The sequence below is a fragment of the Arachis stenosperma genome, chromosome 3 (genome assembly GCF_014773155.1).
Source record: "Arachis stenosperma cultivar V10309 chromosome 3, arast.V10309.gnm1.PFL2, whole genome shotgun sequence".
NCBI classification, from domain to species: Eukaryota; Viridiplantae; Streptophyta; class Magnoliopsida; order Fabales; family Fabaceae; genus Arachis; species Arachis stenosperma.
Genome location: NC_080379.1, coordinates 51,794,113 through 51,819,776, shown reverse-complemented (window position 1 = coordinate 51,819,776; position 25,664 = coordinate 51,794,113). Strand labels below are relative to the sequence as shown.

General features: G+C 39.1%; 1 non-coding gene across 1 annotated transcript; it reads right to left on the bottom strand.

Moving 5' to 3' along the window:
* Window positions 1-3,678: 3,678 nt before the first annotated feature.
* On the bottom strand, window positions 3,679-3,786 carry LOC130971091 (small nucleolar RNA R71). The gene has a single exon (XR_009082324.1). It is a non-coding gene; the product is annotated as a small nucleolar RNA R71 (small nucleolar RNA).
* Window positions 3,787-25,664: the final 21,878 nt, after the last annotated feature.

The window sequence follows — 25,664 nt, the reverse complement described above, 5'->3', positions numbered from 1 at the left end:
TACCGAGCTCAGTTTGAAGAAGAGAGGGATTGGTTAGAAATTTCTTTGTGTCGAGATGGGGAGGTTGCCCCCAGTGTTCTTCCAAGACAGTCACAAAGGCTCGCTCAACCTCATCCAACATTTCCCACGTATATCGGGACACCCTCACATCCTTTTGCCATTCCAAGGGAAAAGCAGGCTCGTCATTTTCATCCAGAAAGAAGGGCCGAGCTCCTTCAATAGCTCGGACCTTGAAAAAGTAGTTTTTAAAATCACGAAATGACTCGTCAAACATGGAAAAGACCTTCTTTCCCTGGGTAGAGCGAAAGGAGACCCAAGCTACCTTCTTTTTTACCACTCCGGGCTTAGTCAAGACAAACAGATAGAAAAAGAGAGATTGGGAAGCAGGGATACCAAAACCATTGCACAACAATTGAAAAATCTTTATGAAACCCCAGGAATTAGGGTGAAGTTGAGAGGGGGCGATATTGCAGGACCATAACAAATCGGCCTCAAATTTAGTAAAAGGAAGGGTGATACCCAGCGGACCAAAGAAAAAGTCATAAACATAGAAGAAAGGGCGATCGTCAACAACCCGAGTAGAGAGCAGACTCTCTCTTCGGAGGAGGGAGGGACAAGTTCATAGTTCTTCTCATCACCTGGATTACTACAGACCCTATGAAACTGCCTAAGCTGCGCGCAAAACTCGAAATCAACCAAGGAGACACACATAAGGACCATTGAGTCCACCCAATCAGCCATGCCTTCAGGAACCCGGGAAGGCATCTCTACAACGTTATTGCGAGAAGACATGAGGCCAACTAAATCCTACAATAAGAAAAGAAGAATGGATTACTAAAAAAGCATCTCGGACAAAGGGCAAAAACAACTCGACGGACGAACAAAAAATGAAAGCCCCAAGATTCAAACCAAAATCCTGGGGCATCCTTTGGAGGCAGTAACAAAGCAAGGATTCAAGAAATTTCTACAGCTTACGCCCCGGCACTCATCAGAAAGAAAATAAAGTCTCAAAAGAAACAAAAGAAGTAAAAACAAAAACACAAAGTCACCACCTTCCTACAGTCTATCAGCAAAAAGCATTGTCAAACATAAAAAATGCCAAGCAGAAAATCACCAAAGACGCGAACTTTTTCAAGATCAAGCAAAAATCATCATCAAAGGCGCAACCAGAAGCGGCGACAACATGCAAAAGCCCTAAGAAAAAATTCAAGCAACGAGAAAAGCAAAAGACTCGCACCAAAAAACGAAGAAATTCCAGAACACGCAAACAATCAAGCATGGTAAAAACAGAAAGATCCCAACTTTCTCTGAGCAAAATTCAAACTTTCTACCGACATATAAAAGGAGCAGAGGAAGAAAAATCGAACCTGGAGAAATAGAAGAAAAACCTCGAAGTGAAAAACCGCAAAGATAGAAGGAGAAAATCTGGAAATCACCCCTCTTCCACATAGAGCAATGATAGAACAGACGTTGCAGGAAGAAGTTAGGAAAGAAACAGAAAATGAGAGAGTAAAGGGAGAAGTTACGAAGAAGAGCGAAGAAGAGAAACCGTTTTTGATTGAGAAAATTCAAAATAAAAGCCAGGAGAAAACGGGGCAATTAATACCAATTAATGAAGGTATTAAACCATTTCACATTCCCAAAAGCAAAGCGTTGATATAAAAGCACGCGCCTTTAGAGGAAAACGTTCTACATTCAAAAGATTCTACAAAAAGAAATCGACAAAATCTTGAGTTCGGCTTCGTCATGAAAGGACCGAAGTCAAAAAACTTGACCTCAACAGAAAGACCGAGCTCAAGCAGGGGCACTGTTCATACCCTGAGTCGAGCTGTCTGACCCGGGATGTTCGACAGACAAAGCGACCGACCTCTTCAGGTCAGGACAACCCGACCTCTTTCTTAAGAGCTCGGCCAAGTCACCAGGAAAGCCCAAAGAAGGGCCCAAATAGAGGAACACGCCCCAAATCCTAAGGCGGCCCAAGTCTACAGAGAGAAGGGCGGTTCCCTTGAAGATAAGATGACCTCACTTGAAGATAAGATAAGATAAGATAACTAACTTATCTTATCCACAGAAGGTCACATCTCACCATTATAAATACACTGGAGCACCCAGGTATAACTCATACTCTGATTCTACTCAATACCTGCTTAATACCCTTGCTAACTTAAGTATCGGAGTCCCTTGCAGGTACCCCCCACCCTCCGGGGACGAAGGATCAGCACCATCACCAAGTCCAGCGAGTCAGACACGGCGGCTCCAGCCACCATCATCAAGTCGGACACAACAACTCCGACCAGCACAGAAGATCTCGGCCGAGATCGACCTATAGTTTCAGGTAACCCTCGGAACATTATCTTTTCAAAACTGTTTCAAAAACCAAATCTTTTTCATTTTTCTTACTATTTTTCGAAAATTTTTAATTTAATTTTCAAAATCTTTTTCTTATCTTTAATTCAAATTTTCGAAAACTTTACTAACAATTAATGTGATTGATTCAAAAATTTGAGGTTTGTTACTTTCTTGTTAAGAAAGGTTCAATCTTTAATTTCTAGAATCATATCTTTTAGTTTCTTGTTAGTCAAGTAATCAATTTTAATTTTAAAAATTAAATTTTTTTTCAAAAATATCTTTTCTATCATATCTTTTTCAAAATTTTATCTTTTTCAAAAATTTGATTTCAAAATATCTTCCAACTTCTTATCCTTTTAAATTAAATTTCAAATCTTTTTCAACTAACTAGTTGACTTTTTGTTTGTTTTAACTATATCTTATCTCTTTTTCAAAACCACCTAACTACTTTCCTCTCTATAATTTTTGAAAACTTTTCCCTCTTTTTCAAAATTCTTTTAATTAACTAATTGTTTTAAATTTTAATTTTTTATTTTAATTCCTCTCTTAATTTTCGAAAATTACTAACCCTTTTTCAAAATTAATTTTCGAATTCTCTCCCTCTCATCTCCTTCTATTTGTTTATTTATTTACTAACACTTCTCTTCATCCCAAAGAATCTGAACCTATCTTCACCCTTGTATTTGGATTCTTACCTTTTCCTTCTTCTATTCCCTTTTTCTTCTACTAACATAAAGGAATCTCTCTACTGTGGTAAAGAGGATCCCTATTATTATTTTCTGTTCCCTTCTTTTTCATATTAGCAGGAGCAAGGACAAGAATATTCTTGTTGAAGCAGATCCTGAACCTGAAAGGACTCTGAAGAGGAAACTAAGAAAAGCTAAATTACAACAATCCAGAGACAACCTTACAGAAATTTTCGAAAAGGAAGAGGAGATGGCAGCCAAAAATAATAATGCAAGGAGGATGCTTGGTGACTATACTACACCTACTTCCAAATTTGATGGAAGAAGCATCTCAATCCCTGCCATTGGAGCAAACAATTTTGAGCTGAAACCTCAACTAGTTGCTCTACTACAACAGAACTGCAAGTTCCATGGACTTCTATCAGAAGATCCCTACCAGTTTTTAGCTGAGTTCTTACAAATCTGTGAGACTGTTAAGACTAATGGAGTAGATCCAGAAGTCTACAGGCTCATGCTTTTCCCCTTTGCTGTAAGAGACAGAGCTAGAATATGGTTGGATTCACAACCTAAAGATAGCCTGGACTCATGGGATAAGCTGGTCGCGGCCTTCTTGGCTAAGTTCTTTCCTCCTCAAAAGCTGAGCAAGCTTAGAGTGGATGTTCAGGCCTTCAAACAAAAAAATGGTGAATCCCTCTATGAAGCTTGGGAAAGATACAAGTAGATGACCAAAAGGTGTCCTTCTGACATGCTTTCTGAATGGACCATTTTGGATATATTCTAATATGGTCTATCTGAATTCTCTAACATGTCACTGGACCATTCTGCATGTGGATCCATTCACCTAAAGAAAACTCCTGCAGAAGCTCAAGAACTCATTGACATGGTTGCAAATAACCAATTCATGTATACTTCTGAGAAGAATTCCGTGAGTAATGGGACGCCTCAAAGGAAGGGAATTCTTGAAATTGATGCTCTGAATGCCATATTGGCTCAGAACAAAATGTTGACTCAGCAAGTCAACATGATTTTTCAAAGTCTGAATGGATGACAAAATGCATCCAACAGTACTAAAGAGGCATCTTCTGAAGAAGAAGCTTATGATCCTGAGAACCCTGCAATAGCAGAGGTAAATTATATGGGTGAACCTTATGGAAACACCTATAATTCATCATGGAGAAATCATCCAAATTTCTCATGGAAGGATCAACAAAAGCCTCAACAAGGCTTTAATAATGGTGGAAGAAATAGGCTCAGCAATAGCAAGCCCTATCCATCATCTTCTCAGCAACAGATATAGAATTCTGAGCAGAGCACTTCTAATTTAGCAAACTTAGTCTCTGGTCTGTCTAAGGCCACTTTAAGTTTCATGAGTGAAACAAGGTCCTCCATTAGAAATTTAGAGGCACAAGTGGGCCAGCTGAGTAAGAAAGTCACTGAAACTCCTCCTAGTACTCTCCCAAGCAATACCGAAGAGAATCCAAAAAGAGAGTGCAAGGCCATCGATATAATCAACATGGCCGAACCTAGAGAAGAAGGAGAGGACTTGAATCCCAATGAGGAAGACCTCATGGGACGTCTCTCAAGCAAGAAGGAGCTCCCTATTGAGGACACAAAGGGATCTGAAGGTCATATAGAGACCATAGAGATTCCATTATACTTCCTTCTGCTATTCATGAGCTCTGAAAACTATTCTTCCTCTGAAGAGGATGAAGATGTAACCGGAGAGTAAGTTGCTCAATATCTAGGAGCTATCATGAAGCTGAATGCCAAGTTATTTAGTAATGAGACTTGGGAAGGTGAACCTCCCTTGCTCATTAGTGAACTAGATACATGGGTTTAGCAAACCTTACCTCAAAAGAGACAAGATCCTGGAAAATTTTTAATACCCTGTACCATAGGCACCATGACCTTTGAGAAGGCTCTGTGTGACCTAGGGTCAGGCATAAATCTTATGCCACTCTCTGTAATAGAGAAGCTGGGGATCATTGAGGTACAGCCTGCCATATTCTCATTGCAAATGGTAGACAAGTCAGTAAGACAAGCTTATGGATTAGTAGAGGATGTGTTAGTGAAGGTTGAAGGCTTTTACATCCCTACTGATTTCATAATCTTAGACACTAGGAAGGAGGAGGATGAATACATCATCCTTGGAAGACCTTTCCTAGCCACAGCAGGAGCTGTTATAATTGTTAACAGAGGAGAATTAGTCCTTCAATTGAATGGGGACTACCTTGTGTTTAAAACCCAAGGGTGTTCTTCTGTAACAATAGAGAGGAAGCATGAAAAGCTTCTCTCAGTACAGAGTCAAATAGAGCTCCCACAATCAAACTCTAAGTTTGGTGTTGGGAGGCCAGAGCCAAACTCCAAATTTGGTGTTGAATCCCCACATCCAAACTCTAAGTTTGATGTTGGAAGTCTACAACATTGACCTGATCACCTGTGAAGCTCCATGAGAGCCCACTGTCAAGCTATTGACATTAAAGAAGCGCTTATTGGGAGGCAACCCAATTTTTATTTATCTAATTTTATTTTTCTTTTATTGTTCTTTTATGTTTTATTAGGTTCATGATCATGTGGAGTCACAAAATAAATACTAAAATTAAAAATAGAATAAGAAATAGCAGAAGAAAAAGCACACCCTGGAGGAAGGACTTACTGGCGTTTAAACGCCAATAAGGAACATCTGGCTGGCGTTCAACGCCAGAACAGAGCATGGATCTGGCGTTGAACGCCAGAAACAAGCAGCATCCTGGCGTTCAAATGCCAGGAATACACCCTGAGGAGAGCTGGCGCTGAACGCCAGAAACAAGCATGGAACTGGTGTTCAACGCCAGAAACATGCTGCAAATGGGCATTGAACGCCCAAAACAAGCATAAAGCTGGCGTTCAACGCCAGAAACAAGCATCAATCTGGCGTTGAACGCCAGGATTGCATGCAGAGGGCATTTTACACGTCTCATTGGTGCAAGAATGTAAATCCTTGACATCTCAAGATCTGTGGACCCCACAGGATCCCCACCTACCTCAACTCACCCTCTCTCTCTTTTTCACACAATCCAATAAAACACTCTTCCCCAAAACCCTTCACCAATCACCTCAATCTCTCTTTCCCATCACTCTTCACCACTCACATCCATCCACTCTTCCCTATAAACCCCACCTACCTTCAAAATTCAAAATCTCTTTCCCACCCAAACCCACCCTAAATGGCCGAAGCTACTCCCTCTCTGTTCACTATATAAACACCTCTATCCCTCTTCATTTTCACACACCACAACCCTCTCTTCTTCACCTTGGCTGAAACCAAACACTTCTCCCTTTCCTTCATATTTTCTTCTTCTTCTTCCTCTTCTTTCTTCTCTTGCTCGAGGCCGAGCAATATTCTAAATTTGGTGTGGTAAAAGCATAGCTTTTTGTTTTTTCATAACCATTGATGACACCTAAGGCTGGAGAAACCTCTAGAAAAGGGAAAGGGAAGACAAAAGCTTCCACCTCCAAGTAATGAGAGATGGAGAGATGCATCTCCAAAGCCCATCAAGACCACTTCTATGATGTTGTGGCCAAGAAGAAGGAGATCCCCGAGGTCCCTTTCAAACTCAAGAAAAATGAGTATCCGGAGATCCGACATGAGATCCAAAGAAGAGGTTGGGAAGTTCTGACCAACTCCATTCAACAAGTCAGAATCCTAATGGTTCAAGAGTTCTATGCCAATGCATGGATAACTAGGAACCATAATCAAAGTATGAACCCGAACCCAAAGAATTATCTTACAATAGTTCGGGGGAAATACTTAGATTTTAGTACAGAAAATGTGAGGTTGGCATTCAACTTGCCCATGATGCAAAGAGATGCACGCCCCTACACTAGAAGGGTCAACTTTGATCAAAGGTTGGACCAAGTCCTTATGAACATTTGTGTGGAAGGAGCTCAATGGAAAAAAGACTCCAAAGGCAAGCCGGTTCAATTAAGAAGACTGGACCTCAAGCCTGTGGCTAGAGGATAGTTGGAGTTCATCCAATGCTCCATCATCCCCACTAGCAACCGATCCGAAGTTATTGTGGATCGGGCCATCATGATCCATAGCATCATGAATGGAGAGGAAGTAGAAGTTCATGAAGTCATCTCCCTTGAATCTACAAAATAGCCGAAAAGTCCTCCACCATGGCAAGGCTAGCTTTTCCTCATCTTATTTGCCATCTATGTTATTTAGCTAGAGTTATCATAGAAGGAGACATCCCCATTGAGGAGGATAAGCCCATCACTAAGAAGAGGATGGAGCAAACAAGAGAGCCCACTCATGGATCCCAAGAGACGCATGAGGAAGCTCATCACCAAGAAATCTCGGAAATGCCTCAAGGGATGCACTTTCTTCCCAACAATTATTGGGAACAACTCAACACTTCCCTAGAAGACTTGAGTTACAATGTGGATCAATTAAGGGTGGAACATCAAAAGCACTCCATCATTCTCCATGAAATTAGAGAAGATCAAAGAGCAATGAGGGAAGAGCAACAAAGGCAAGGAAGAGACATAGAAGAGCTCAAGCACATCATTGGTTCTTTAAGAAGAAAGCGCCACCATCACTAAGGTGGACTCATTCCTTGTTCTTATTTCTCTATTTTTTTCGGTTTTTATGTTATATGTTTGTTTATGTTTTGTGTCTTTACTTCATGATCATTAGTATGTAGTAACTATATCTTAAGGCTATGAATAATTCCATGAATCCTTCACCTCTCTTAAATGAAAAATGTTCCTAATTCAAAAGAACAAGAAGTACATGAATTTCGAAATTGTCCTTGAAATTAGTTTAATTATATTGATGTGGTGACAATACCTTTTGTTTTCTGAATGAATGCTTGAACAGTGCATATTTTTTATCTTGTTGTTTATGAATGTTAAAATTGTTGGCTCTTGAAAGAATGATGAACAGAGAGAAATGCTATTGATAATCTAAAAAATCATGAAATTGATTCTTGAAGCAAGAAAAAGTAGTGAAAAAGCAAAAGCTTACAAAAAAAAAGTGGCAAAAAAAATTTTAGAAAAAAAAAAGAAAAAGCAAGCAGAAAAAGCCAATAGCCCTTAAAACCAAAAGGCAAGGGTAAAAAGGATCCAAGGCTTTGAGCATCAATGGATAGGAGGGCCCAAGGAAATAAAATCCAGGTCTAAGCGGGTAAATCAAACTGTCCCTAACCATGTGCTCGTGGCATGCAGGTCCAAGTGAAAGGCTTGAGACTGAGTGGTTAAAGTCGTGATCCAAAGCAAAAAGAGTGTGCTTAAGAACCCTGGACACCTCTAACTGGAGACTTTAGCAAAGCTGAGTCACAATCTGAAAAGGTTCACCCAGTTATGTGTCTATGGTATTTATGTATCTGGTGGTAATACTGGAAAACAAAGTGCTTAGGCCATGGCCAAGACTCATAAAAGTAACTGTGTTCAAGAATCAACATACTTAACTAGGAGAATCAATCACACTATCCAAAATTCTGAGTTCCTATAGATGCCAATCATTCTAAACTTCAAAGGAGAAAGTGAGATGCCAAAACTGTTCAGAAGCAAAAAGCTACAAGTCCCGCTCATTTAATTAGAACTAATATTCATTGAAATTTTGGGATTTATAGTATATTTTCTTCTTTTTATCCGAATTGATTTTCAGTTGCTTGGGGACAAGCAATAATTTAAGTTTGGTGTTGTGATGAGCGGATAATTTATACGCTTTTTGGCATTATTTTTAGGTAGTTTTTAGTAGGATCTAGCTAATTTTAGAGATATTTTCATTAGTTTTTATGCTAAATTCACATTTCTAGACTTTACTATGAGTTTGTGTGTTTTTCTATGATTTCAGGTAATTTCTGGCTGAAATTGAGGGACCTGAGCAAAACTCTGAGAGAAGGCTGACAAAGGACTGCTGATGTTGTTGGATTCTAACCTCCCTGCACTCGAAATGGATTTGCTGGAGCTACAGAACTCCAAATGGCGTGCTCTCAACGGCGTTGGAAAGTAGACATCCAGAGCTTTCCAGCAATATATAATAGTCCATACTTTATTCGAGATTAGACTACGCAAACTGGCGCTCAACGTCAGTTCCATGTTGCATTCTGGAGTCAAACGCCAGAAACACGTCACGAACCAGAGTTGAACGCCAAAAACACGTTACAACTTGGCGTTCAACTCCAAAAGAAGCCTCTGCACATGTAAAGCTCAAGCTCAGCCCAAGCACACACCAAGTGGGCCCCCGAAGTGGACTTTTGCATCAGTTACTTACTTTTGTAAACCCTAGTAGCTAGTCTAGTATAAATAGGACATTTTACTATTGTATTAGACATCTTTGGATTATCCTGGATTGTATTTTGGATCCTGTGATCACGTTTTAGGGGCTGGCCATTTGGCCATGCCTGGACCACTATCACTTATGTATTTTCAACGGTGGAGTTTCTACACACCATAGATTAAGGATGTGGAGCTCTACTGTACCTCGAGTTTCAATGCAATTACTACTATTTTCTATTCAATTCAGTTTATTCCTGTTCTAAGATATTCGTTGCACTTCAACATGATGAATGTGATTATCTGTGACACTCATCATCATTCTCACTTATGAACGCGTGATTGACAACCACTTCCATTCTACCTTAGACCGGGCGCATATCTCTTGGATTTCTTAATCAGAATCTTCGTGGTATAAGCTAGAATTGATGGCGGCATTCATGAGAATCCGGAAAGTCTAAACTTTGTCTGTGGTATTCCGAGTAGGATTCAAGGACTGAATGGCTGTGACGAGCTTCAAACTCGCAATTGTTGGGCGTGATGACAAACACTAAAGAATCAATGGATTCTATTCCGACATGATCGAGAACCGACAGATGATTAGTCGTGCCGTGACAGAGCATTTGGACCTTTTTCACTGAGAGGATGGGATGTAGCCATTGACAACGGTGATGTCCTACATACAGCTTGCCATGGAACGGAGTAAGAAGGATTGAAAGTATGAAAGCAGTATGTTGCAGAGATCCAAAAGGAACACAACATCTCCACACACTTATCTGAAATTCTTACCAATGATTTACATAAGTATTTCTATCTTTATTTTCTGTTTATTTATTATTATTATTCGAAAACTCCATAACCATTTATTATCTGCCTAATTGAGATTTACAAGATGACCATAGCTTGCTTCATACCAACAATCTCCGTGGGATCGACCCTTACTCACGTAAGGTTTATTACTTGGACGACCCAGTGCACTTGCTGATTAGTTGTGCGAAGTTGTGAAGTTATGTTTGGACCATGGTATCATGCACCAAGTTTTTGGTGCCATTACCAGGGAGAGAACGAACATGAATGCCATTATCAGAAATCACAATTTTGCCTATCACTCATGCATCACAACACCAAACTTAAATTTTTGCTTGTCCTCAAGCAACCAAAACTAATATAGGCTTAGGATGTGAATTTGCATGAGAAGTGAGTGTTCAATTAAGCTCATGTCTCTTCTTAAAGTGGGGTTTATACACTGCAATCCTGAATAGTTTTGGCATCTCACTATCCTTTGAATCAGAGGAATGTTGTTGTCATTCGGAATTAGAATCCGATTAATATTATGAATTCTCTAATCTTTTACTTCAGATTAATCCTTAAACACAACAAATTTCCTTTAATTCTCTTTTCTTTGGTGCTTTGCACCCTGAGCCTAGCCGTGACTTTAAATGGTTTGTCTCAAGCTTCACTTGACACAAAAATACCACAAGCGCTTAAATGGGGAACTCTCTTTAAGTTCTGATTTTTCTTTCAGTTACTCCCAGACAGTGGTGCTCAAAGCCTTAGGCATACTTTGTTAAATGCACTTGATCTCGACTTTTAGTGCTCTGTCTCAAGGATTACTTGACACGATTACACCACAAGCATATGACTAGGGAAACAACTCTTTGAGCTTTTAATCATGTCTGACCTCCCTAGTCATTGATGCTCAGAGCCTTGGACCTTATTTTATTTTTCTCTTGCTATTTCTTTTGCTTTAAGGATTAAGCTTTTGTTTACTTCAGAGAATTCATAATAGTTCTCTAAATTTCTGTTCCTCATACATCAACATCCTTGATTCAAATTCAAATATGTACTATTCATGTCATGCATTTAGAATCACAAATAATACCGCCACATTTAAGTAAATAAGACTACTCTTTGATATAAACTCTATTTCTTAAGCAATACATCACTTTTTTTTCTTTTTCTTTTGAATTCAACCTCCGTGATCGATACATGAGACAACTTTTTTATACTAAAAGCAAACAACAGAATTAAAATGGCAAATCAAACTAGAACCTAAGAATTGAAATAACAAAAGATCATGCAGACACTAAGACAAAATAGCAGAAAATAGGAACATAATATAGTAATGGTGGAGTAAAATAGGAAATGAAAGGAACTAAGCCACCTCCGTCTCCATGGTAGGGATCTCTCTCCTCTAGATGTGGTCCATATGGTCCTCTCAGGTGGCTATAATTCTGTTTCAGCTGGAAAACCTCCTGGCGCTAAGAGTCCTGAGGAGCTCTCATCTGATCAAGGGTGGTGGTGAGATACTCGCAACGGTTGTCTTGTGTCACCCTCATCGGCTCAATAGATGCAGTGTACTGCTATCAGCGGCTATCCTGCGTGATCCTCATCTGCTTAATAGAGAAAGTGAGCTGTTTCCAGTACTCCTCAGCCGTGAGGGAGAGAAAATGAGAACCACCGTGACCAGAAATCTTTGGCTTTAAATTTCTTGAGATCCGTAACTCCAATAAAAAATCTAATCCGGTAAAATTGTTTGTATCTTTCTCCTCTACACGATGGCATCACTTTTGTTCGGTAAAAATTGATGGTGACGTAGCTCCTTTTCTCTTTGAGTTCGGCCAATTGGAGTTCTGGGAGGCACAGGCAATTTCTGACGCTTTCCTCTTCAGCAGCTCGGTTAAAAAGCTTCTTCAGAGCTTTCATTGATTTTGATTTCATATAGAGGTAGGGGATTTATTTTAAAGTTAACTGTATTAATTTATGAATGCCGTTGAAGTTTAGTGAGTAAATGCAAATAATTTATAAATATCTCATTTGAATAATTGATGACAATTGATGAAATTGAGATTGTTGATGATTGTGAATATAATTGGATGTGATGAAATTGTGATGAGTTTGAGTTGTGGCTGTGCTTGTTGCTAAGGATTAATGATTTATTATATGCTTGACTGATGATGATTAAATATTTACTATGTGTTGGAATGATGATGACTGTATATAGAAAATTATGTTTGACATATTGCAGAAAAGTAAAGGTTTGATTATGTTTAAGTACTTGAAATTTTGTAAAATGTTGATTTTGGATACCTGGGCTGTGTTGGCAGTGAAGACAACTTTGAATGACTGAACAGGGGTTAAACGTGTGATTTTGGAAGGGTTATAAGTTTAAATGTGGATTTTGGTATGTGAGGTTGTTGAAAATGCTTAAGGCAGAATTTCTGCATAATTGACAATAGAAAGAATCGATTTCTGGGAGCAATCCAGGTCATAATTTTGAATGAAACTATTTTTTCATAAAACTTTAATATGTTTTGAACGTCTCACAAAAATTTCAGAAATTATTAATGAGTGGTTTGGGAGAAATGAATTTTTGAAAATTGATAGTTTCTGTAGAAAATTCTGTTTCTTTACTACAGAAGCACCAACTTCCAAACCACTTAATTTTCAATTCTGGTGAGTGTTTGAGCTGATATCAACGGCCTTTTTAAGCTTTGTGTGTCCAAAATCATTAGTTTAAATTTTGTATCAAAACTCTTTTTAACCAAATAGATATATTGCAAAGAATGTGGGTAGCTCACTGAACTTCGAAAATAGAATTCTAAAAGGCAGGGCTATGTTTCTAACCTCATAAATTTTTCACATGCCATCGTAATAATCTGGAATTTAATTTATCGGAAAGCTAGTAGAGTCTTGTTTGAGATAATAAATTTTGAAAGGCAATGGGTGAAAATTAGATTTTTAATGGATTTATCAATCTCACTGCTCCCTGCTATTTTTCTGCATTTTCTTAGAAAACCATAACAGAATTTTAAAGGAAATGGTGCAAGATTTAATTGTGACCGAGTTAACTCAACACCAAGTCCTACTTTCTAAAATCAGTAGTACTATAACAACCAAGAAAGGTTTAAATTTAATTGGTGAAGTGGAGGTATGTGTAGTTAAGAGGTGATGTAGAGGTATGTCTAATAATGCGGTGATGCAGTATGTGTATATAATTGGTGATGTGGAGGCATAATAAAGAAAAAGACAATTAGAAGCCATGTATAAAAGAGACAAATAAAACAGATAGTGAATAGTAAAAATTGTATGTCGAATGGGCTTTGTGCCAAAGTGCTAATGCGGAAGTGCCCGCCTGACTGACAGCCTCAGATTGCAAATGCGAGAATGTCCGCCTAACTGATAGCATATGAAATATTAATGGGCCTTATGCCAAATTGCTAATGCAAAAGGGCCCGCCTAACTGATAGCCCAAGATCGTAAATGCGAGAATGTTCGCCTAACTGATAGCCTGTTTCTACTGTGATGCCAAAATATCCTAACTAACATACCCATGATGATAATTATACCTGACTGACACGGTAAAGAAACCATATACGGGGTTCACCCCGAGTAACGTCAGGTTACGGGTAGACAACTAACGCATGAGCTCATGGCCTACTTTGGACAAACATGCATCATATTATTTCCGCATTTGCATTTGGTTGTGTTTTGCTTGTATTTTCTCTGTGATTGTGTTTGTTTGCCTTGGTGACTTGCTTGTGTGTTTAATTAGTTATTATGTCATGCTGCAAACATTAGTAATGTGATTTAAAGGACGTGACTTAAAACGGCTTTAAATAAGGCTTAGGAGGAATTTTAAGGAGCCAATAAAGAAAACTGTTTTCTTAGGAACATGAGTTAACTATTTGTATTTTATTATGTATTTTTATGGCATTCACTTTTCCTACTGAGAACGTATGGTTTGTTCTCACCCCAAAATCTTTCACCCTTTTAGTGACACAGGTTCAAAGACTCAGTTTGAAGTTGAGGGCGATTATTAAATTTATTTATCAGTTAAGTTTATGAGTTGAGTTGCTTTCATAGAATTCCCTCGCCTTTGTTGTTTAAGATTTTATTTTATACAGAGGGATAGGAATTGTATCTGAGTGTCATTTGAATTATTTTGTATAATATTTATTATTACTAATAATTATGTGATTATTATTACTTGGTGTTCTTTGATATATGATTTTAATTAATAGAAATAAAATTTTTGGCATTTCCTTAAAAATTGAAATGCGATATCGAACTAAAGGCTCAATATTAAATAGTAAATAAGGAAAGCAGATTAGTAACGCGCGCCTTACTCTTAGTACGATCATAACACTATGGAGTAATGAGCATAACACTAGAGAAGTGCTACACAGCCAGAAACACATAAGCAAACCATATCATAGTTGATTAGTATTTTCCTTAACACAATCCAAATGGTAATTTTCCTCTAGAAGCGAAACTTTGAGTTACAAGAACCAATCACAAGTCACAACAATATAGTAATGGCAGTAAAGTCTTCCATTATGTTTTCCTTCCGGGTAGGCCATAAGCCATACCACTATATTTTTACACATATTTATTTTTGTACACTTTTCATTTTTAATACTAAATACTAACTGCAATAATTAGTTTAGGGAAAATCTTTACCTTCACAACATACCCGCAGAATCAGTGACCAGTGGCAAAGAAGACTGAATGGGGAATGGCGAAGACGAAGGCACCAGCAGGGACGAAGGAGCAAAGCCGAAATAGTGGAACTAGATCAAACTTGTTCTTTTTCTCTCTCAATAGCTTCAGTGTTGTTATTGCATTGTTAGTGGCTGTTACTGCAAAATACAAAGCATAATAACATTATTTTGTTAAATAGTTTCTAGCATAATTTTCTATTTTCGATCAAATAATACATAAAAAAATTCATGTAAATGACAAGCAAAAATACACACAGAAATCAGATACGGTGAAATAATTGAAATTACTAATTCTAAATAATATAGTCACTTATCATGAAAACCTAGCTATAACAAAGAAAAAAATCACTACCAAAATCAATTTGCAGGTTAACCTTGATAATGAAATTTTTGGAGAAGAAAAATCACTACCAAAATCAATTCGGTCAACAGCAAGAATAGGAAGATGGAAGGAGAGCAGCGAAATGACAAGGGATGCGATGACAAGGGAGGCGAAACAACGATGCTGGTGCATAATAAAGACGACGACGCAGAGGAGAGGCTAATGACGTTGACGCTGACGGTAAGGATCCTGGTAACAGCGACGAGGAGACGAGGCGAAGGGGAGGCTAACGGCGCAACGAGGGTGGTGCTGGTGACGGCAGAGATGTGAGCTCTTCCAGTGTAGCCATTGATGAGAGTGACTAAGGGATGTGAGCACGACTCGTTAATAAGGGTGAAAGAATGTCAAAGGGTGAAGGATCGAAGCTTTTGAGTTGGGGGCCGGGTCAATAGTTTTTTTTAGAAACCTTTTGGCCACGCTTTTAAAGCGTGCCAAAAGAATACCAGGATATGGCCACGTTTTGTAAGCGTGGCTGTAACAAAACCTTGTCGCCACGCTTTCAAAATATTCATGTTTCTCTCTATGGCCACGCTTTTGAAGCGTGGCAGAAAAAAACGTGGCAGTTTCTCTAATCAATTGCCACCCTTACAAAAGCGTGGCCATTGACCCTTTTTGCCATGCTTTTGAAGCGTAGAGAAAAAAACGTGGCCAAATCTCTATTCAATTGCCACCCTCACAAAAGCGTGGTCATTGACCACTTTTGGTCACGCTATTAAAGTGTGGCAAAAAAAGTGTGGCCATAGACCTTTTTCCTTGTAGTGCTAACTGATAGCCTGAGATTGCTAATGCGAGAATGTTCGCCGAACTGATAGCCTGTTTTAATCGTGATCCCAAGATATCCTAACTGACATACCCATAATGATAATTGTGCCTGACTGACATGGTAAAGAAACCATATTCGGGGTTCACCCGGAGTAACGTCGGGTTGCAGGTAGACAACCGACGTGTGAGCTCATGGCCTGCTTAGGATAGACATGCATCATATTGTTTGCACATTTGCTTTTGGTTGTGTTTTACTTGTATTTTCTCTATGATTGTGTTGTTTACTTGTGTTGTTTGCCTTGGTGACTTGCTTGTGTGTTTAATTAGTTATTATTATTATGTCATACTGCAAACATTAGTAATGTGATTTAAAGGACATGACTTAAAACGGCTTTAAGTAAGGCTTAGGAGGAATTTTAAGGAGTCAATAAAGAAAACTGTTTTCATAGGGACATGAGTTAACTATTTGTATTTTATTCTGTATTTTTATGGCATTTACTTTTCCTACTGAGAACGTATGGTTTGTTTTCACCCTCAAAATTTCCCACCCTTTCAGTGACACATGTTCAAAAACTTAGTTTGAAGCTACGGGCAATTATTAGACTTATTTATGAATTAAGTTTATGAGTTGAATTGCTTTAATAGAATTTCCTTGCCTTTATTGTTTAAGATTTTATTTTATACAAAGGGATAAGAATTGTATCTGAGTGTCATTTGAATTCTTTTGTATAATATTTATTATTATTAATAATTATGTGATTATTATTACTTAGTGCTCTTTGATATATGATTTTAATTAATAGAAACAAAATTTTTGACATTTTCTTTAAAATTGAAACGCAATATCGAACTAAAGGCTCAATATTAAATAGTAACTAAAGAAAGTAGGTTAATAACGTCTTATTTTTAGTACGATCATAACGTGTTAAAAGTTAAGATATTACACTGTAAATAGCTTAATGTAATGCTGAGTGTGCTCTGTTCGGTTTCATAGCCTACATGCAAAATGTGATTTTTCAGTGGTGCAGAACCTTTGGAGCAATCATGAATGTGGTGAGACTAAAAATTTAAAACGGCTGCTAAGAAGGCTTTATGAATATTGAGGTTCTCTGTTGTGTTTAATGGATTAGTACGCTTTTTTATTTTATTTTATTTTTTTTTTCCGTTGACAAGGAAGTTGATTCACCGTAAATCGATAATAGTAAATTTTCTCGTTTTAGGTCTAATTGGTTTTTTTAGGGACGGTTTCGAAGCTTCCCTTATTCTTGTCCAAATGGCTTTTAGTGCTGTTATATTATCTAGTGGATTTTGACCAAAAACTATAAAATAAATAACCAGGGGATTATATATCAATCCACATCGTTTTTAGTTTTCAAAATCAGGTTTTCTACATATTCATTTTGAACTAAAAATTTGAAAATGTTTTATTGGTTTATAGTTGACTAATACATCAAACTGTTTAACATTCTATCCATTTTTGTATAAACGCATGCAACATAAAACAGGATAATTGTATTATTAAGGAAATTTAAATTTATACAAAAATATATATGTTCATTTTAAATCAGTTATCATATTAGTTAATATTATATTTGTGTATAGATAACGTATGTAGTTTAATTCATTATTAACTCATTTTTAATATATATTTTATAATCTATAATGTATTTTATACAAGTAATTGATTTAGTGACTGATCTTTTGCGTAGACTTAGTACGATAATTCTATTTTGATATCATTTATAACCATGTTCTTGGAAAAGTTGTTGCTAATTTTGGTGACATAGGTTTTGATAATGCTGGTTAGAATATAGATCGATAGAGATGTAGAACAAGTTAGTTAGTTAGTTACACTAGAGAATCGTTGAAAGGTAATTCCAAAAATGAAGTGGAAAAGTAAATTGTCCAATATAGGTTCTTTTTTGAAAAGGTTTACAATGATATTTGTTGCTAGTGCAGCAATGGGTGCTCTTTAGGGGATATAAGGAGGGTAATATGCAACGAGTGTGTCATGTGTTAAGATATTGAGATTTTTAGTTTCGAATAATAATAGTTCTTTGACTTATGACTTATGACTTATGACTTGGTTCAAAACAATGAATGAATACTTGTGTTTTAGTTTATTACCTGAACGAATGAATAGATAGTGCCCTTTGGTCTAATTATGCTTTAATTATATTAAACTTGACAAAATGAATTAATAGAATAAGTTAAAAAAATTAAAAGAATGAAGTGAAACAAACATATATTAAATTGTCCATATACTTATTTAAAGGATACCAAAATAGTCATATTTAACACCTAAAACAAATATCTAAATAGAGTATGAACACAAATAGAATTTGATCAAAAAATGTAAAATAAAAAGTATTTTAATAGATTACATCTATCATTCTTAAGATTACAAATTTAGACATTTTTGTTCCTTTCAACTTATTAAAAACACAATCAGGTCCTTAAAAAATTTTGAAATTCTCAACTTTATGGCTAAAAAAAAAAAGACGTGATAGTCCTTGCTAATATCAACAGCCCATAGCTGCAAACGACGCAATTTTATTTTTTTTTTTTTCAAAGATAAATGTTATTTTATTAATATAAAATAAAATTGTTTCCATAAAAAAGTACAAAAGAATTGGATATTTTTATTTATCACCAACTGTGATAGAAATACTAAAAGCTTAGAGAGAGTAAAATAAGAGTAAAGAAAATTAACAGCATCTATCAGGTATGGTTCATAAGTTCACGCACTAAATTGCTGGCTTCTTTCACTATATCTGGTGCCGGGCTTATTACCTTCTCAAAAACACACCGATTCCTCGCTTTCCAAGTGCTCCAACACAGCGCCGCTATGAGGAGGGTCTTTTGTCTACCGTCGAATTGAGCCACTGCCCAAGATAAGACTCGTTGCCACCAATTGAAAAAGGTCTCTTCTTCTCTCATCCATAGGTCAGGGGTTATTAAGCTTAGCCTCCATATTATTGAAGACAGAGGGCATTGGAACAAAGCATGAGAAATTGATTCAGCCTTCAACATGCATCTTGGACAAGTGGCAGGAGTGGATGCGAACCGGCTGTGAACTTGTTACAATACTGAAAGCTTTTCATAAAGACTTTTCCATAGAAAAACCTTAATTTTTTGAGGTAATTTCAATTTCCAAATGCTATTCCACTCTGTTGTTCTGTATGTTCTGGGGCCTCAATGAAGTAGGAGAATGAAAGAATCTGTTCCGAGGGTTACCTGAAACTGTAGGTCGATCTCGGTTGAGATCTTCACTGTAGGTCGGAGCTGACGTGTCCTGCAGGTGTATAGCGACCGGAGCTGGTGTGTCCGACTTGTGGGACTGAGAGTGCTGCTGATGCTTCGTCCCCGGAGGGTGGGGGGTACCTGCAAGGGACTCCGATGCTTAAGTTAGCAAGGGTATTAAGCAGGTATTGAGTAGAATCAGAGTATGAGTTATACCTAGGTGCTCCAGCGTATTTATAATGGTGAGATGTGGCCTTCTGTGGATAAGATAAGTTAGTTATCTTATCTTATCTTTATCTTATCTTTAAGTGAGGTCATCTTATCTTTTAAGGGAACCGCCCTTCTCTCTGTAGGCTTGGGCTGCCTTGGGATTTGGGGCGTGTTCCTTTATTTAGGCCCTTCTTTGTGCTTTCCTGGGGACTTGACCGAGCTCTTTGGAAAGAAGTCGGGTTGTCCTAACCTGAAGAGGTCGGTCGCTTTGTCTGTCGAACATCCCGGGTCGGTCATCTCGACCCAGGGTATGAACAGTGCCCCTACTTGAGCTCGGTCTTCTTTTTTGAGGTCGAGTCTTTGACTTCGGTCCTTCTTTGGTGAAGCCGAACTCAAGCATTTTGTCGATTTCTTTCTAGCAGTCTTTTGAATGTAGAACGTTTCCTCTAAAAGGCGCGCGCTTTTATATCGGCGCTTTGGGAATGTGCGAGGGTTTTAATGCCGTCTTTGATTTTAGCATTAATTGCCCCGTTTCCCTTTGGCTCTTTATTTCGATTTTGAAAACCTAGAAACAGTTTCTCTCCTTTTGCCCTTTTCGTAACTTCTTTTCTTTGTTCTCTCCACTCTCTGTTTTTTGTTAGCGCTTCTGCTTTACTTTGTGTTGCGGCGTCATGTGGCGTTTCTGGAGCCTGGAGTCTTGCGTTTCTTCCTGCGACATTGCTCTTGTTTGCATTTTTTGTGAGAAGGCGTTCCCAGATTTCGTCTTCCATCTTCAGTTTCTTTGAAGCTCGCTGCTCTTTCTAGGTTGGTACTAGCTTTCTTGCTTCTTTCGTAGCTTCGTCTTTAGTTTTTTGGCGAAGTTCTGATTTTGCATGTTTGAAAGTTTGAATCTTTTCATGGTCTTGTATTTGCTTGTCACTGTAACATGCTTTTCCTATCTTTCTCTTATGGATTTTCTTGGAATTTCTATCGAGGCCTTCTAGGGTTTTACTGTTGCTTCTGGTTGTTTCCTGTCTGATACTGATAGAAAATCTGCATCTGTTCCTCACTTTTGGAGATTGCTTTTTGTCTGATCTTGAAAAAGGTTGCATCTTTAATGGTCTCTGCTTGGCGTGCTTGATGTTTGGGAATGCTTTTTACTCGGTAGATTGTAATGACTTTTGTGAAAAATGTTTGCTGTTTTGAATTCTTTCTGAGAAATGCTGGGGTGCAAGCTGTAGATCTTGCCTGGAAGCCATGCTTTGTTACTGCCTCCAAAGGATGCCCTAGGACTTTGGTTTGAGTCTTGGGGTTTTCCTTTTCTTGTTTCTTCGCCTGTATCGTATTGACCGAGTTGTTTTTCTCCTTTTGCCGGGATGTTTTTAGTAACCCCATCTTCTTTTCTTACTTGTAGGATTAGTTGGCCTCATGTCTTCTCGCAATAACGTTGTAGAGATGTCTTCCAGAGTTCCCGAGGGGATGTCCGATTGGCTGGACTCCCTTGTTTTATTGTGTGTTTCTGTTGTGGATGCTGAATTTTGCACAAAGCTGAGGAAGCGCCATAGGATTTGCGGTAACAATGCTCGTGAGGAAGATTACGAGCTTGTTGCTCTTGATTCTGATGAGAGAGTTTGTTTTCTGACTTCTATTGAGAGGGAGCGTCCCTTCTTCTATGCCTATGAATACTTCTTCAGCCAGTTGAACGTTACTTTTCCTTTTACTGCTTTTGAGACCGACCTGTTGTGGTCGTGTAATATTGCTCCATTCCAGCTTCACCCTAATTCATGGGGTTTTATTAAAATTTTTCAACTTCTCTGTCGTGAATTAGATGTAACACCTTCCCAGACTCTTTTCCTTTATTTTTTTGTTTCCGCCAAGCCTGGCAGTTCTTCAAAAAAGAAGGCTTCCTGGGTTTCCTTAAGGTCCGCCCAGGGCCACAAAGTTTTTGCTATGTATGATGAGTCCTTTAAGGACTTCAAGAATTACTTCTTTAAGGTTCGTGCTGTCGACGGGGCCCGCCCATTTTTTCTTGACGAAAATGATGAGCCTTCTTTCCCTCTAGAGTGGCAGAGGGATGTGAGAGTGTCTCGTTATACTTGGGAGATGCTTGATGATGTTGAGCGTACTTTTGTTGTTGTTCTTGAGGATCTATGGGGGAAACCGCCCCATCTTGATACAAAAAGGTTTTTGAATGACCCATCCTTGGTTCGGACTGTTTTGGGTATTTGTCTGACTTGTCTCTTATACTTGTTTCTTTAATTTTTTCTTCCTCTTGTTTATGACCGTCTTTCTTTGTTGTGGCTATTTCTGTATTTGTAGAGATGTCAAAGAATAACGACTCCATGAAGGCTTTTAAAAGGGCAAAGAAAGCAACTGCTGCTCTGAACATCTCGACCAAAGTGGTCGGCGAGGGGTCTTCTCAGATCCCAGTGAAGCCTCCTGTGTCGAGTTCTTTCGGGCCGAAAAAAGTAATTCCTACTCCTTGGTTTCATCAGGTCGATCCTCCTCAGACTTCTGCCGTTGCTTCTAGTGTCCCTCCCTTAAAAAAGCAAAAAACATCCGAGCTCTTTAATCTGGATGCCCCGGACTTTGATGCTATCGAGTTTGTTGACCAACAAATTGCTCCCTATGGTGGGCTTTCCATGGACGACGTGTCTCTTCTTCAGCATTTGGATTTTATTACCAAAAGTAGTGTGAAGATGGCTCATATGGGTGCGGCTATTTTCCGAACAGTTCAGGGGATCCCGATTCATGCCACAAAATCCTTCATGGAGGAGGCCAAGTCAGAATTTGATCGGATCAAGGGTCTGAAGGATGAGTTGGAGGTGAAGTTGGCGAAGGTGGAGAAGGAGATGAAGGGTGAGAAGGCCAGCTCTATTGCCTTGGCTGCTTCTTTGAAGTTGGCTGAAGACATGGCACTGAAGCATAAAGATAGCTATGTCTCGGCTTATAGGGAATTGATGCATCTCCGGGAAGATTTGGAAACTGCTCGGGTTAATTATGGTGAACTTCAGGGTCACCTTGTGGGCAGCGTAACTGCCGCCTCCGAGAACCTGATGGAGCAGTTCCGGATTGTTGCTCCTGATGCCGACTTGACTCTCATCAGCCTGGACAATGTTATGAGGGATGGTAAGATTGTCCCTGATGACCAGGATGATGATGATGTTGACCCTCCCCCAGTGCCTTCTCTTAAAGTATCGACCTCCTCAGTTCCTCCTGTTACGTCCGATCCGGATTGCCAGGTTCTGAACCGGAATGATGGAACTGTAGATGCTGTGCCTATTCAGACTTGCCCTCCTTCTCCCCGTACTGATGCTGCTGGGAAGGCTCCAGATCTTGGTTGATCTCCTTTAAGTATTTGTGTAAATAGCCCAGTTTATAGGCTTTGAACTCTTTTTTTTGTGAATGATATTTTATTTGACTGTTGATACTCCAGTTGCTATTTTTAGCAACTTGTCTTTGTGGGAGACCGACTTCATTAGGTCGATCTCTTCTAAGTTGTTTTTGTAATCCTCTTTCTTGGACCTTTATTAGGTCTCTTTCAGGGATTACTTTTACAACTTGTCTTTGTAGGAGACTGACTTCGTTAGGTCGATCTCTTCTAAGTTATAGCAATTCCTCTTTAATAGGATTGGCCAGACCTCTTTCCAGGGATTCGCTGATAACTTGGGTTGACTTGGTCCGACTTTTTAGTGTCGGCCAGTCTTTTTAAGTTATTATATAGCAATCCATAAGACCTCGTCAGGTTCTTTTTGGGATCACTTTCGATAACTTCTTGCATTATTCTGTGTTCATCTTTGCCGATTTGTAGATGGTGGTTTATTTCCTGGTTTAATCGACCTTTAGGTGAATCGCGTTTTCACCTTTGTCGGTCGATCATTCCTATCGAGATCGTATAGTGAATTTGTTCTTCACTTTCTGTTCGATCCGTTGCTTTATAATCGGATGATGAATGCTTCAGATTAATGCGTCTTGAGAGCTTTGTAGAATATCTGAAATGTATTTTATTTAAAGAAAGTGCAAATATATACAGGCGGGAGTTTTTCATACCCTTAAGTCGGATTAAATCTCAATCTTGATGCCTCATTAAAAAACCTTTTCAGGAAAAAGAGTGCATCTTGTGATGAGACCTTTATCTAACTATAGTACCTTCTTAGGTTACAGGTGTGCCATGATCTGGGGAGTTCTCGTCCCTCGAGTTCGGATAATCTGTAGTAGCCCTTCCCAAGTACTTCTGTGACTCGGTAGGGTCCTTTCCAGTTAGCTGCCAGCTTTCCTTCTCCGGGTCGAGTTGTTCCGATATCATTTTGGATTAAGATGAGATCTTTCTCAGTGAAACCTCTTGGCACTACCTTTTGGTTATATCTGGAAGCCATTTGCCGCTTTAATGCTTATTCTCTGATCCGAGCTTTCTCTTGAATTTCCAGAAGTAGGTCGAGCTCTTCTCTTTGAAGTTGGGAGTTGGTTTGTTCATTGTAGTGTACTACTCGGGGAGACCCTTCCTCAACTTCTATTGGAATCATTGCCTCCACTCCGTATGTTAATCGAAATGGTGATTCGTTTGTTGTGGAATGTGGAGTTGTTCGATATGCCCATAGGACTTGTGGAAGTTCCTCGGCCCAAGCTCCCTTTGCTTCTTGTAGTCTCCATTTCAGCCTAGCCAATATGACTTTGTTGGCTGCTTCGGCTTGTCCATTGGCTTGGGGATGTTCGACGGAGGTGAAATGATGTTTTATGTTCAAGTCGGCTACTAGTTTTCTGAAGCCTGCATCTGTGAATTGGGTGCCATTATCCGTGGTGATGGAGTATGGAACTTCGAACCTTGTAATAATGTTCCTATATAGGAATTTTCGACTTCTTTGAGCAGTGGCGTTAGCTAGGAGTTCTGCCTCGATCCATTTTGTGAAGTAGTCTACCCCTACTATGAGGAACTTGACTTGTCCCGATCCCTAGGGAAAGAGTCCGAGAAGATCGAGTCCCCACTTTGCAAATGGCCAGGGTGAGGTCACGCTGATGAGATTTTCCGGAGGGGCGATGTGAAAGTTAGCATGTTTCTGACATGGTGGACATGTCTTTACAAATTCTGTAGCTTCCTTTTGTAGAGTTGGCCAATAGAATCCTGCCCGTAGTACCTTTTTGGTGAGAGCTTGTGCTCCGAGATGATTGCCACAAATGCCGCTGTGTACTTCCTCCAAGACTTCCTTTGTATTAGAGGTCGGTACGCATTTTAACAATGGTGTTGAGATTCCTCTTTTGTATAGGGTGTTGTTTATGATAGTGTAGTACTGTGCCTCCCTTTTTAACCTCTTTGCCTCCTTTTCATCTGTGGGGAGCGCTTCTGTTTTGAGGTAGTTAATTATGGGGGTCATCCATCCTTGATCCCGACCTGTTATGGCTAGGATTTTTTCTTCTTCCTATATTGATGGGTTCTGCAGTATTTCCTGGATGAGGCTTCTATTGTTGCCCCCTGATTTGGTGCTGGCTAGTTTTGAGAGTGCGTCAGCTCGGGCATTTTGCTCGCGGGGTATGTGGCAGATCCTATATTCCCCGAGTTGTCCGAGCTGTTTTTTGGTTTTATCCAAATATTTTTTCATGGTAGGATCTTTGGCTTGGTAGCTTCCCGTTATTTATGAGGTAACGACTTGTGAGTCACTGTAGATATTGAGTTTTTGAGCTCCAACTTCCTTAGCCAGCTTCAAACCAGCTAATAATGCTTCATATTCCGCCTGGTTGTTTGAAGCCGGGAATCCGAATTTCAGGGAAAGCTCAAGTTGGGTTCCTTGGTTGCTTTCGATTATCACACATTCACCGCTTCCAGTTTTACTCGAGGAACCGTCCACGTATATGTTCCACTCTATGGGGATTTCTGTGGTGTCTGTGAATTCTGTAATGAAGTCGGCTAGGTATTGTGATTTGATGGCTGTCCGCGTCTCGTATTGGAGGTCAAACTCGGACAACTCGATTGCCCACTGTAGGATTCTTCTTGCTAGATCTGTTTTCTGCAATATCCCTTTTATGGGCTGGTTGGTCCAAACTTTAATGGTGTGCGCTTGGAAGTATGGGCGAAGTCGTCGGGATACGAGTATCAGAGCGTAGGCAAATTTCTCGATTTTCTGGTAGTTCAGCTCTGACCCCTGTAGTGCTTTACTAATGAAGTAGATGGGTAGTTGTCCCCTTTCATCTTCTCTAATTAGTGCTGAGGCTATTGCCCGACTTCCTACCGCGAGGTACAGTATGAGTGGTTCTCCCTCTTGTGGTCGAGATAGGATGGGAGGGCTGTCCCAA